The sequence below is a fragment of the Bubalus kerabau genome, chromosome 15 (genome assembly GCF_029407905.1).
Source record: "Bubalus kerabau isolate K-KA32 ecotype Philippines breed swamp buffalo chromosome 15, PCC_UOA_SB_1v2, whole genome shotgun sequence".
NCBI classification, from domain to species: domain Eukaryota; kingdom Metazoa; phylum Chordata; class Mammalia; order Artiodactyla; family Bovidae; genus Bubalus; species Bubalus kerabau.
The window spans coordinates 35666481-35678091 of NC_073638.1; positions in this window are offsets into that span (position 1 = coordinate 35666481).

Sequence of the window (11611 nt, forward strand, 5' to 3'; positions counted from 1 at the left end):
TTATGAAAAGAACAAAGAGACGAGGCTGGGGGTGGGGGGTGGATGCAAAAAACGGCAGCCCCTCCCGGCCCGGTAAACACGCCATTGCTTTGCCGTCTCCACTCCAAAGGCTATCACTTTCATTGCTCTCCCAGCAAAGAAACCTTTCTTCAGAGCGAGTGGCGGGGTACAAAGGCAGAGTACAAAATGTGTGCACATCACAGTCCCTGCAATTCTGTTTGAACAAGCATATTGATTGGGTCTGACCCTGTTACATTTTTTCCCTATTATTTGAAAAGGTGCATCTAAGTGTAGTGAATTGAACCAGCAGAGCTGAACTTTCCATGAAAACTTCTCAAGATATTTCTTCAGTTCAAAGCTTTTGAATTTTAAAGGGCATTTTTAATACGAGTCTATTGAGTTTTCTCTGCCAAAGCCCAACAAGGGATGTTAAATGCAGATGAGGCTGGAGCGAGGGTGCATGTGGGGGTGGACGCGCCCACGCTGTGGAGGGTGCAGGTCGTGGTTGGAGGGTGTGGACCTGCCCAGGAAGGACTGAGCTTTGCGGAGAGAGGCCGAGCCTGTGGAGCAGCACGCACAGAGCCTAGAAAGTTTCTCTCTGAGCTCGTTGGGGACTGCATAGGACACGGAAGAGGTTTCCCAGCTGAGCTTCTCGAAGGCTTTTTCATGGGGAGCTGAGAAGTACTTGCTAAGGGGCTTCTTCTGATGGATGAAGGTTTTGTCCTTGGGATGTAAGGGGTTCCCTATTCAGCTGCTTTAGAACTGAGAAGGCCTGAGAGGCACAGCCCCCTGGCTGAGGCCACAGAGTCAGAAAGGAAGCCGCTGCTGACCTCAGCCCTTGACATCACTTAACACTCAGAGATGCTTTCCCACTGAGCCCTGAGCTGCATCCCAGTCCTTAACTGATCTGACATCTGGGGACACTTTGCTGGTTGTGTGGGCCACAGCAGTGGTCCCTCATGCCATCCTGGTAGTGGGTCCTTGGAAGTACCCAGAATCTCATTTTCCCCCCCACAGGGGGCCTCTCCTGACCCACTGAAGGCACACAGCCCCCTTTGACTGAGTTCCAAGTGTCTGTTTGCCTCCGGAGGCTTCTTGGGTCTGAAAAGCATCTCCTTTGTAGATCCTGAATTTGAGATCAGAGGCAAAATCATCCCAGGAAGAAGGTGAAAAATCAGATCCAGGGCTTGGGCATCTCAGCAAAATCCTTTCAATGTCCTTGCCTAGAAGACTGGCCTGGGAAGATCAGGACAGAGTAAGATGGCACTGATCCTCAGGTGCCCCCTTTCTTTGTAACTGTGGCTGGCCAATCCATTTTTAGGAGACTGACACCATGGCAAGGAAGCAGTCAGCTCTGGGGCCAGGCTGCCTGGACTCTAAATCTGATCACGCCATTTTGCCAGTCCTGTAAACTTAGGCAAGTTATTTGTCCTTGCTTCAGTTCCCTCACCTATAAAATAAAGATTTATATTGGCATCTACCTCAGGAGAGTTTTTAACGAAGATTAAATGAATTATGACATAGAAAATGCTAAGCATGGTTCTTGACCCCATAGGAAGCACTAGAAAAAATATGAGTTCTCATTTACCTGCTATTAAGACATGAGTTTGAGCAAACGCCAGGAGATAGTGAAAGACAGGGAAACCTGGCATGCTGCAATCCATGGGCTTGCAAAGAGTTGGACACGACTTAGCAACTGAACAACAATGAGTTATAATTACTTAACACATACTACATTCTCATTCTTTAATTTATTTACTTGTTTATAGCCAATCTCCCTTGCAAGAATAAATGTTTGGTAAGAGCAAGAGCATTGTCTTGTTCATTATATCATCCCTAGTGCCGAGAACAATGTCTGCCACAAAGAAGGTATTGAGAAATTTGTTGAATGAATGAGGGAATGAAAAAGTCAAGGGCTGTCGGCCAGGAAGCCTTCTCTCCTTCTCACATGACTTTGTCTCTCTCTGCTCTGTTACCTGTTTTATACTCAAGCCCCGAGAGAGCATTCCTAGTGCCCTATTTTTAAGTTTCTTGAGTAGTAGATAAGAGCAGGGGTTGTGCAATGCAGATAGATCCACCCTTATTGATTGACTCTGACCTTGGGCAAGTCTTGGTACCTCCCTAAGCTTCAGTTTCCTCCTTTGAGAAATAGGAATGAAAGTCCTTACCGTACATGGGTGATGTGAAGACTGAGTGGGCCGACCGTCACCGTGCTGGTGTGCTCTTGTGTAGGCTCCTTACTATGGACAGCAGGGCTTCAGACAGCCCTTCCACATTTAAACCCTGTACCCTCTCCCTGGCTCAGTGGATAAACAGATGGGGTCAGCTGCTGTTGCCCACCCGAGTCTTCTGCCCTCCACCGTCTGTCTGCCATTTTAGACAGCTGCCTGCAGCAAGTTAAGCAGTGGCTCAGGGCTTTTGAAGTTTGGGTTCACAAGGCCGTGCCACCGCCAGGCTGCCTCCCTCAGCTCTCCAGGGGCTGAGGACAGGCGAATCCTCTGAGGCCTCTCCTCACAGCCCTGAGGCTGTCCACCCTGACATCAGATCAACCTGTGCGTGGGCCTTTGATGTCAATTCCCAAACTGGAGCCTTGTCCTGTTCTGAGGACCTGGGCTTTGAAGTTGGCCTATAAACTGAGCTTTCAGGAAGAAAGTTGTCTGTTGTGCCTCAGAGCATGCCTGGGCCCTGTAAAGGCACACGGAATGCCATGAACACCTGATAAATAATTCTTTCTGGGCCCGAGAAAGATCCATTCCATTTATAGGGGAGGAAAATTCCCTTGACCTTTTCATTGAAGTTCTGGGTGGGGGAAGTGGTTAGAGAGGATTTTGCATCTTCTTGCTGAAGTCACATGGGGTAGGCAGGTTGTCTCAGAGCTGAGCGCCAGTGACTGCCCCAAAAGGGCTCCTGGTCCTAGACTCCTGACCTGAGGCCCCCCCGCCAGCCCTGTTCCTGCCTGTCCTGCAAATAGCAGGGCTTCCAGGAGGCTCAGCCCTGTTGCCTACCTTTTCTTCCAGGGCCTAGCATGGTCAAGAGAGGAGGCAGACAAGGTTTCCCACCTGAAGGACTCCCAAAATGAATACTGGCTTGTGTACCCTGAGCATTTAACCTCATGCCAGGCCTTCTGCAGGGCCCCTTTTGTGCACGATTGGATAATAGGATGTGGATATATGTGTAGTTTTGCGAAAGCTTCCTTTATGGCAAAATGTAACATACGCACAGAAAGTCTATGAAATAACAGCATACAGCTCACAAAAATGATCAGAAAACAGATATCTGTGTAATCACTGCCTTAGTTAAGAAATCCAGGTTTGCCAGGATGCAGGAAGCTCTGTTAATGCCCCTTCCTGCTCAGTTAGGCCCTCCCTCTCCCAGACTTTTGGTATTACTACATACTTTTTTCTTTATAGTTTTACTATCTAAGCAGGCCTAGTCAGATACTCTAACTTATTTTTGTTTTCTGAAATATGTACCAATGGAATAATAGAATGGAATAATAAAAGAATGTAATCCTTTGTGTCAGGCTTTTTTCCACTAAATATTATGATATTCATCCTTGTAACTATATTTCACTCATTTTGCTGTCGTATAGTATTCCCTGTAGGAATATTCTAGGAGTTTTGATCCACTCTACTGTTAAAGGACATTTGGATGTTTCCAGTTTGGAGCTATTAAAAATAATGCTGCTATGTACATTTTTATATATATCCCTCAATCCACATGCGATCGTTTCTTTTGGTCTATACCTCCGTATAGAGTTGATAGGTTATAAGGTATGCATACTTTCAATTTAGGTAACAAATGACAAACTGGTTTCCAAAGTGACGGTATTAATTTACAGTCCCACCATGAATATGTGAGTTTCTCCATATCCTCATCATGGTGGCAGCCTCTGAGATGGCCCCCCAGTGATGCCTGCCTTCTGGCATTCACACCCTCTGTAAGCCCATCCCCTTACGTGTGGGCTGGAGCTAGCAGCTCCCTTCTAATGAATAGGCCATGACAGAACCTAACAGGGTGTCACTTCCAAGATGAGGTTACAAGGAGACTGTTGCTTCCATCTTGGGCATCCTCCCTTGCTTTCTCACTGGAGAAACCATGTTGTGAGCTAACCTGTGGGGAGGCCCACAGGGTAGGGACAGATGTCTGTGACCAACAGCCAGCAAGGACCTAAAAGTGAGCTTGGAAATGGGTCCTCCCTGCCTCCAGTCAGCCCTCGAGATGACGACAGCCCTGCCTGCCACCTGATCACAACCTTGTGAGAGACCTTCAGCCAGAAGCCCAGCAGAGCCCAGATTCTTGACTCGTAGAAACTGTGAGATAAATGTTTATTGTTTTAAGTTGTTAAGTTTTGGGGTAATTTGTTACATGGCAGTAGATAATATACTCAACAAAACTTTTTAAAAAGTTGTAACTATTTTTGATGTGTATGAATTAGGTTTAGTAGCATCTTCCTGGTTATTGATATTGTGCATCCTTTCAAATGCTCTTTGACCTTTCAGATTTCTTTATTTGTGAAGTATCTTCAGGACTCTTTATCATTATTCCATTGGTTTCTGTATCTTTTTCTTGTTGATTTGTAGAGGTTCTAGACATAAGCCTGTCTTAATCTTGGCTACCCTTAGAAGTCTGAGGGAAGGGCTTGTAGGCAGAGAGTTAATTTGGGAAATGATCCAAGGAAGAGAGGGCTTCCCTGGTGGCTCAGCTGGTAAAGAATCTGCCTGCAATGCAGGAGACCTGGGTTCGATCCCTGGGTTGGGAAGATCCCTCGGAGGAGGGCATGGCAACCCACTCCAGTATTCCTACCTGGAGAATCCCCATGGACAAAGGAGCCTGGTGGGCTATAGTCCATGGGGTTGCAAGAGTTGGACACAACTGAGCAACTAAGTATATCCAAGGAATGGAAGTGGCAAAGAAGGGAAAGCAACAGAAGCATGCGCCTTCTCAAGTTGGTCACTGTTGTGAAAAACTTGGGCTCAGTCTCACTGGGACCTTCTGAAGAGTCACGTAAAATGCTCCTCAAAATTACCCACCTGTGGTATAAGAAGAGCATTTATCTTCTGGCTCAGAGCCTTCTTTGACCAAGGGCTCCCCATGGGGTAAGTCCCTCACATCTCCATATCCCACATGTGTGGGTGATTCCCATGTGAACCCCACACTGGGGCAGCTAAGAAGCCCTGGGGCACCATGTGAGGTGTGGCTAAAATGAGATCCTACCACAGTCATATCTAGAGGATGTGTGGTGAAACACAAGGAGTATTTGACACAGAACCTGTTATGGGTGATGTGCATTGCAAATGTCTTATACCACGCTGGCTTGCCTTTTCACAGCGACTTTCAGTCAGTAGACATTACTAGTTTTAAGGTAATCATGTAAATATTTTCCTTTGTAGTTTGCGGTGTTTTGCATCTTGTTCAAAGTCTTCTTGTGCTCAAGTCATGAAACTATTCTCTAAGGAGCTTTCTTGTTTTGCCTTTCACAGATCTACAGTATACCTGGAACTGGTTTTTAAGTTAAGGTGTGAAGTGGTCATCAGATCTCATTTTTCCCCACAGATGCCCAACTTAATGAAGAATCTATCATTTTATTCCCACTGCTGTGCCACTTTGTCATAATCAAGTATCTGTATATGTGTGACTTGATTTTTCTGTTCTGTTGTCTATATGTCTATCATTGTGCCAATATCATACTATTTTAATTAGTGGGGCTTTATGGTAAGTGTTGATACACAGAAAAGCAAAGTGTCTATCTTGTTCTTATTTTCCACAACTATCTTGGCTATTTTTGGTCTTTGTTTTTCCTTGTAAATTTTAGAACAAACTTGTCAAGTTTTATTTTCCACTCTCAATTGGGTATTTTTTTTCTACTGAGATTACATTGTATGTAGATTACTTTGGAGAGAATTATATCACTACAATATTGAGTGTCCTAGTCTATGAACATGTTTATTTAAACCTTTAAATATTTCTCTCCAAAATACTTTACTGGAAAAAAATTATGCTTCTAGCAATGGTAGACAAGGGTACTTTGAAGCAACATTCCTACTGAGAACAAATGGAAAAGGAGGCTGAACTATTTTTAAAAAATATGTATTTGAAGGCAATGGAGAGCTTGCAAAGCTGTGAAAATATCTGGAGCCAAGATCCAGAGGAATGGAGCAAAGATAGGAAGCATGAGGTCAACCTCTGGTATCCCTTTCCCCCCTGAAGTAGATTGTCTATTCCAAAAGCTGTGATGCTGAGAGCCTGACTAGCTGTTTTTTGACGGACTCTCCTACGCTCACCATGTTTGTATATGGCTTAGGAGTTAGTCAAGGACCAGGGGAGTTTCTTTATGTAGATTTTTGTAGTCTCTGGAACTCTTCCCTCCAAACTGCGATCTCGACAGCCCTGAATGCTACCTCCACCCAGTGAGTCTGCCGCCCGTTTGTACTTTGTTGAAAAATGACCCTAGAGAGAAATTTGGGTTGAATGTGGAACTCATTGTGAGCACTTCCCTTTCAATGTTAGAAGCCCTTTGTGGGTTGGCCAACACGAATGTCTTACCTTTATTCTTGAAGGATATTTCCACTGGGATAGGGTCATAAGTTGGTGATTTTTTTTTCCTTTCTTTCAGTGTTTTGAGGATATTACATTGTCTTCTGGCTTCTTTGGCTTATGTGTAGTGTGTGGTCAGTCACTCAGTCGTCTTAACTCTATGTGACCCCATGGACTGCAGCTTCCTAGGCTCCACTGTCCATGGAATTTCCCAGGCGAGAATAATTAGAGTGGGTAGCCATTTCCTTGGACACGACTGAGCGACTTCACTTTCACTTTTCACTTTCATGCACTGGAGAAGGAAATGGCAACCCACTCCAATGTTCTTGCCTGGAGAATCCCAGGGATGGCAGAGCCTGGGGGGCTGCCGTCTATGGGGTCACACAGAGTCCAACACGACTGAAGCGACTTAGCAGCAGCAGCCATTTCCTTCTCCCAACCCAGGGATCCAGTCTGGGTCTCCTGCATTGCAGGCAGACTCTTTACCACTGTGCCATCTGGGAAGTTATGCCGAGAAGTTATATGTCTTACTCTTGCACCCTTGCAACAAAGGTCCATCTAGTCAAGGCTATGGTTTTTCCAGTGGTCATGTATGGATGTGAGAGTTGGACTGTGAAGAAAGCTGAGTGCTGAATTGATGCTTTTGAACTGTGGTGTTGAAGACTCTTGAGAGTCCCTTGGACTGCAAGGAGATCCAACCAGTCCATCCTAAAGGAGACCAGTCCTGGGTGTTCATTGGAAGGACTGATGCTGAGGCTGAAACTCCAATACTTTGGCCACCTCATGTGAAGAGTTGACTCATTGGAAAAGACCCTGATGCTGGGAGGGATTGGGGGCAGGAGAAGGGGACGACAGAGGATGAGATGGCTGGATGGCATCACCAACTCAATGCACATGACTTGGGGTGAACTCTGGGAGTTGGTAATGGACAGGGAGGCCTGGCGTGCTGCGATTCATGGGGTTGCAAAGAGGAGGACACAACTGAGTGACTGAACTGACTGACTTGCACCCTTAATATGTCTCCCTCCACCCCATCTGCATTTAGTTTTTTTCTTGTCTTTGGGTCACAGCACTTTTACTGTCATATGCCTAGGTGTGGTTTTGTCTTTATCCAGCTTGGGAATTGTAGATCTCAAATCTATGGGTGGGTATCTTTTGTTAGTTCTGTAAGATTCTTAACCTTCATCTCTTTCGATTTTCGCCATACTCTCTCTTCTTTCAGCGACTCCAATTATATATGAATGTATGTGTAATATACATATTTTTATACACCCTTTTTACTATATTTTCCACTCCTGGGAAACAGTATCTTATTATGCAAGAATCCATTACATCCATGTGAAATGGATTTGACAAATTAGTTATTTCTCTTACTGAAATACTGATGCCACTACAATTTTTCTGTGCTAAGAAGCAGTGTCTGTCTCTGACATTAGCAGTGATGAAACTCACAAACCTTCATGTAATTTGACATAAGTCACCTTTTGTTTCAAGGACATAGGGCAAAAAACATGGAGGATTTTCCTGGCCACAAGGTTAAATAATTAAGGTTATAGACTGCACTGTGCTAGTTCTCAATGGCAAATTCTGAGTGACTTAGGCACCCACATGCTGTTTGATAAATATCTGTGATATGCAGGGCCTTCTAACATGTAGCCCCCAAGGCAGGAGCCCATCTTACCTGGGCCTAAAAGTAGGCAAAGCCTGTGCCAGTTCTTTTTCATTGTTTAGTTACCTGCAAATATTTACTCAGCACCTACTCTGTGCCAGGCACTATTCTAGCTCCTGGAAGGACAGCAGTAAACGAAATCAGTCCCTGCTCTAATGAAGCATACATTCTGGTGAAGGGAAGATAATACTGCTGTCCTTTCAGGAGCTAGAATAGTCCCTGGCACAGAGTAGGTGCTGAGTAAATATCTGCAGGTAACTAAACAATGAAAAAGAACTGGCACAGGCTTTGCATGAGGATATTAAAATAGAGAAAAAAGGGTCAAGAAAAATAAATGACATGTGAAGAACACTGACCAGAAAAACATTCCCTCAATAAACAGTTGAAAACTATGATCAAAGATTTCATGACAACCTTAATATCTTATGATCTCTATAAACTGATACATCAGAAATACAAGAGGATATGAGGAAACAGAAGAAACATGAACTGGCAGAATTCAAGGAAAAAAGTATATAATCATAAAAATGAATATAAAATTGGAATGATAAGAGTACACAGTGCTCAAATCACAATAAGGAGAAAAGAGGGATAAAAATAAACAAAAATGACATGGGGATAGGAAATGAAATATGCACATGTAATTGGAGTTTCTAAAGAAAACTTCTCTTTTTATAATTGAAAGCATTGAGAAACCTTACTCACATGGAGTCAGTTAATTTCAGAAACATCATTCTGATGTTGTTCAGTTGCTAAATGTCTGACTCTTTGCAACTCGACTGTGGTATACCAGGCTTCCCTGTCCACCATTATCTTCCGGGATTTGCTCAAATTCATGTCCACTGAGTCAATGATGTTATCTAACCATCTCATCCTCTGCTGCCCCCTTCTCCTTTTGCCTTCAATCTTTCCCAGCATCAGGATCTTTTCCAATGAGTCAGTTCTTTGCATCAAGTGGCCTAAAAATCTTGTTTAGGAAAGAATCATTGATCAAAGCAGTTTTCAATGCAGTTGTGGTGTTAAATAAAGGTGGGTAGAAAGCTGGAGTGGATTGGGGGGAAGGGAATAGCAGTGAAGCAAACAGTAACAGCAGTAAGTTATTAAAACTATTGAAAATGTGGGCTTCCCTGGTGGCTCAGTGGTCAAGAGTCTATCTACCAATGCAAGAGAAACGGGTTTGATCCCTGGGTTGGGAAGGTCCCCCAGAGAAGGAAATGGCAACCCACTGCAGTATCCTTGCTTAGGAAATCCCATGGACCAGAGGAGCCTGGCTGGCTACAGTCCATGGGGCTGCAAAAGAGTCACACACAACTTGGCAACTGAACAATGCATTTTACCTGTTTTAACTAATTCTCATAATAACCATACAAGGTGGTTGCTACTGATAATCTCATTTTACTGATGAAAGGGAGGAAAGGAGACTCAGATCTAGTTATGCCCAAGGTCACTGAGTTTATCACTAAGTTGGTAGAGCTGGGATGTGACCTAGAAGAATGGAGCACTTCTCCATGGTTGTCAAATTAGGCTGAAGTTCAGGGAGTTTCTGCCTGATAAAACCTGTTCTTTAATGTAAGCTAGACTGTAAGGACATGTTATAGGAGTGAAGGAGGAAAGAGAGGGTCCAAGTTTGAAAATAGGGGTTTTCAACAGTTAAGAATGGGAGAAGGGTTGATGAGAGAAAACAATAAGGATAATATGCAGAGTTGTTAATCAACATTTAGAAATACTGGTTTGTTCAGTTGGTGGTCTTTCTCCAGAAATAATCCATAGGAAACTGGATAATCCAGGGCTGTATTTCTAGGAATGTTATGACATTTAGGGAAGATTATTTGGGTTACTGACAACAGGGACACTGAATTGATCACATAAGAAATCTAGACAGGGCTTATGAAACAGGTGGCAACAGTGAAATGATCTGATTTGAACATACATAAAGGAACAGAGCAGTTACGGTCAGAGGTAAGATTTCTACATTTGTCATTTCCGAGGTAAAGTTGTTTTTGGATACCGAAAGCATCCAAGATGTGGTTATTGTGGAGACAAAGCAATGGAACCATAGCCCTGCAGTGTTCACTGATGCCAACCGGGCAGATGAAATTTACTACCTCAAAATTTACTCAAAAAATATGACCCACCTTTCTGCTCTCAAACCACTGTTTAATCAGAACAACAATCACGTCAGACTTTTTTCTATACCTTGAATTCTTCCAGGTTTAAAAAATTACAGATATGAGAAGACTTTTACCCATTAATACAGGAATCTGTTCCTGAAAACCTTTACAATAGAAAGATCACTGGAACATCAGTATAATCAACACCTGGGAGAAGTATATTTCAGGTAAGAAAGTATCAATAGTAGGAAAAAGTTGCCACTCGATTTTCACCTCAATAGCATATTTCATTGCGCAAAAGCAAATTGTGTTTTCCCTCCTGGTACTTTAGTAGGGATATCAAAATGGCATTGTATCTGTCTTCCTTTAATCCCCTTCCCCCACAATTTCATAAAGTAAAACAAAAACCCAATGTTCATGCTTAAAAGACAACCATGATATTTAATGTGGTACTGGGCCACATGGTCCAACAGACCTAAATTTATTCCGACCCTTAATTTTGTTAAATGTCCAATAATAAATGAACTGGAGTAAGACTTTCTCTACTTGAAGATGAAGGAAAAAGGTCCTCCAGTGTAGTTATTTTAGAACAAGGCTCTTCTATTAATATAAGAATTGAGGCTTATTAATAACCCAGCATATTTAAATAAAGTGATGAAAAGTACTTTTAAAATATAACACTGTTAAACATAAATCAGTTTTCACTTCTTAAATTAGTTGTAATAAGCAACCCTACAGGCTAGTTATTTGAAAATCAATGGCCAAACTGAAATCTGAACAAAGCCAAACTTGTTTAAACCAAATGCTATTTGTTAAATGTTGTACATTCTGTTTACTACCCACTGACTCAGTATTTTACTATATAGGGTAACACCTATTATAAAACAATGTGAGAAATAAGAAAAAAAAATGTTGGGGGTGTGAAATCTAAAAAAAATTTCAGGATGGACTGCATAATCCAAAAATCACCTGTTCTAGTTGCTACATTCCTTGAACACATTCTAGATTTCAAAATGACACAGGAACTAAAAAAAAAAATCCAACACATTAACATACTTAAGCATCTAGACGTATAACAGTTCAGCAAACAAATAGGTTTAACTCAAGCCTTTGAACACATCACTTAGAAACATGAAGATTTTGAATCCAATTAATTACTCAAACATCATTGACTAGCCCATAATGCAGTTTGTGTTAACCTGCTGTACAAATTAACCACATAATAGTAGTCAGATACTATTCTTACTCCAACAGAAGTAGTGATAAAATCAAAGCAATACTCCTTTTTGTAAGA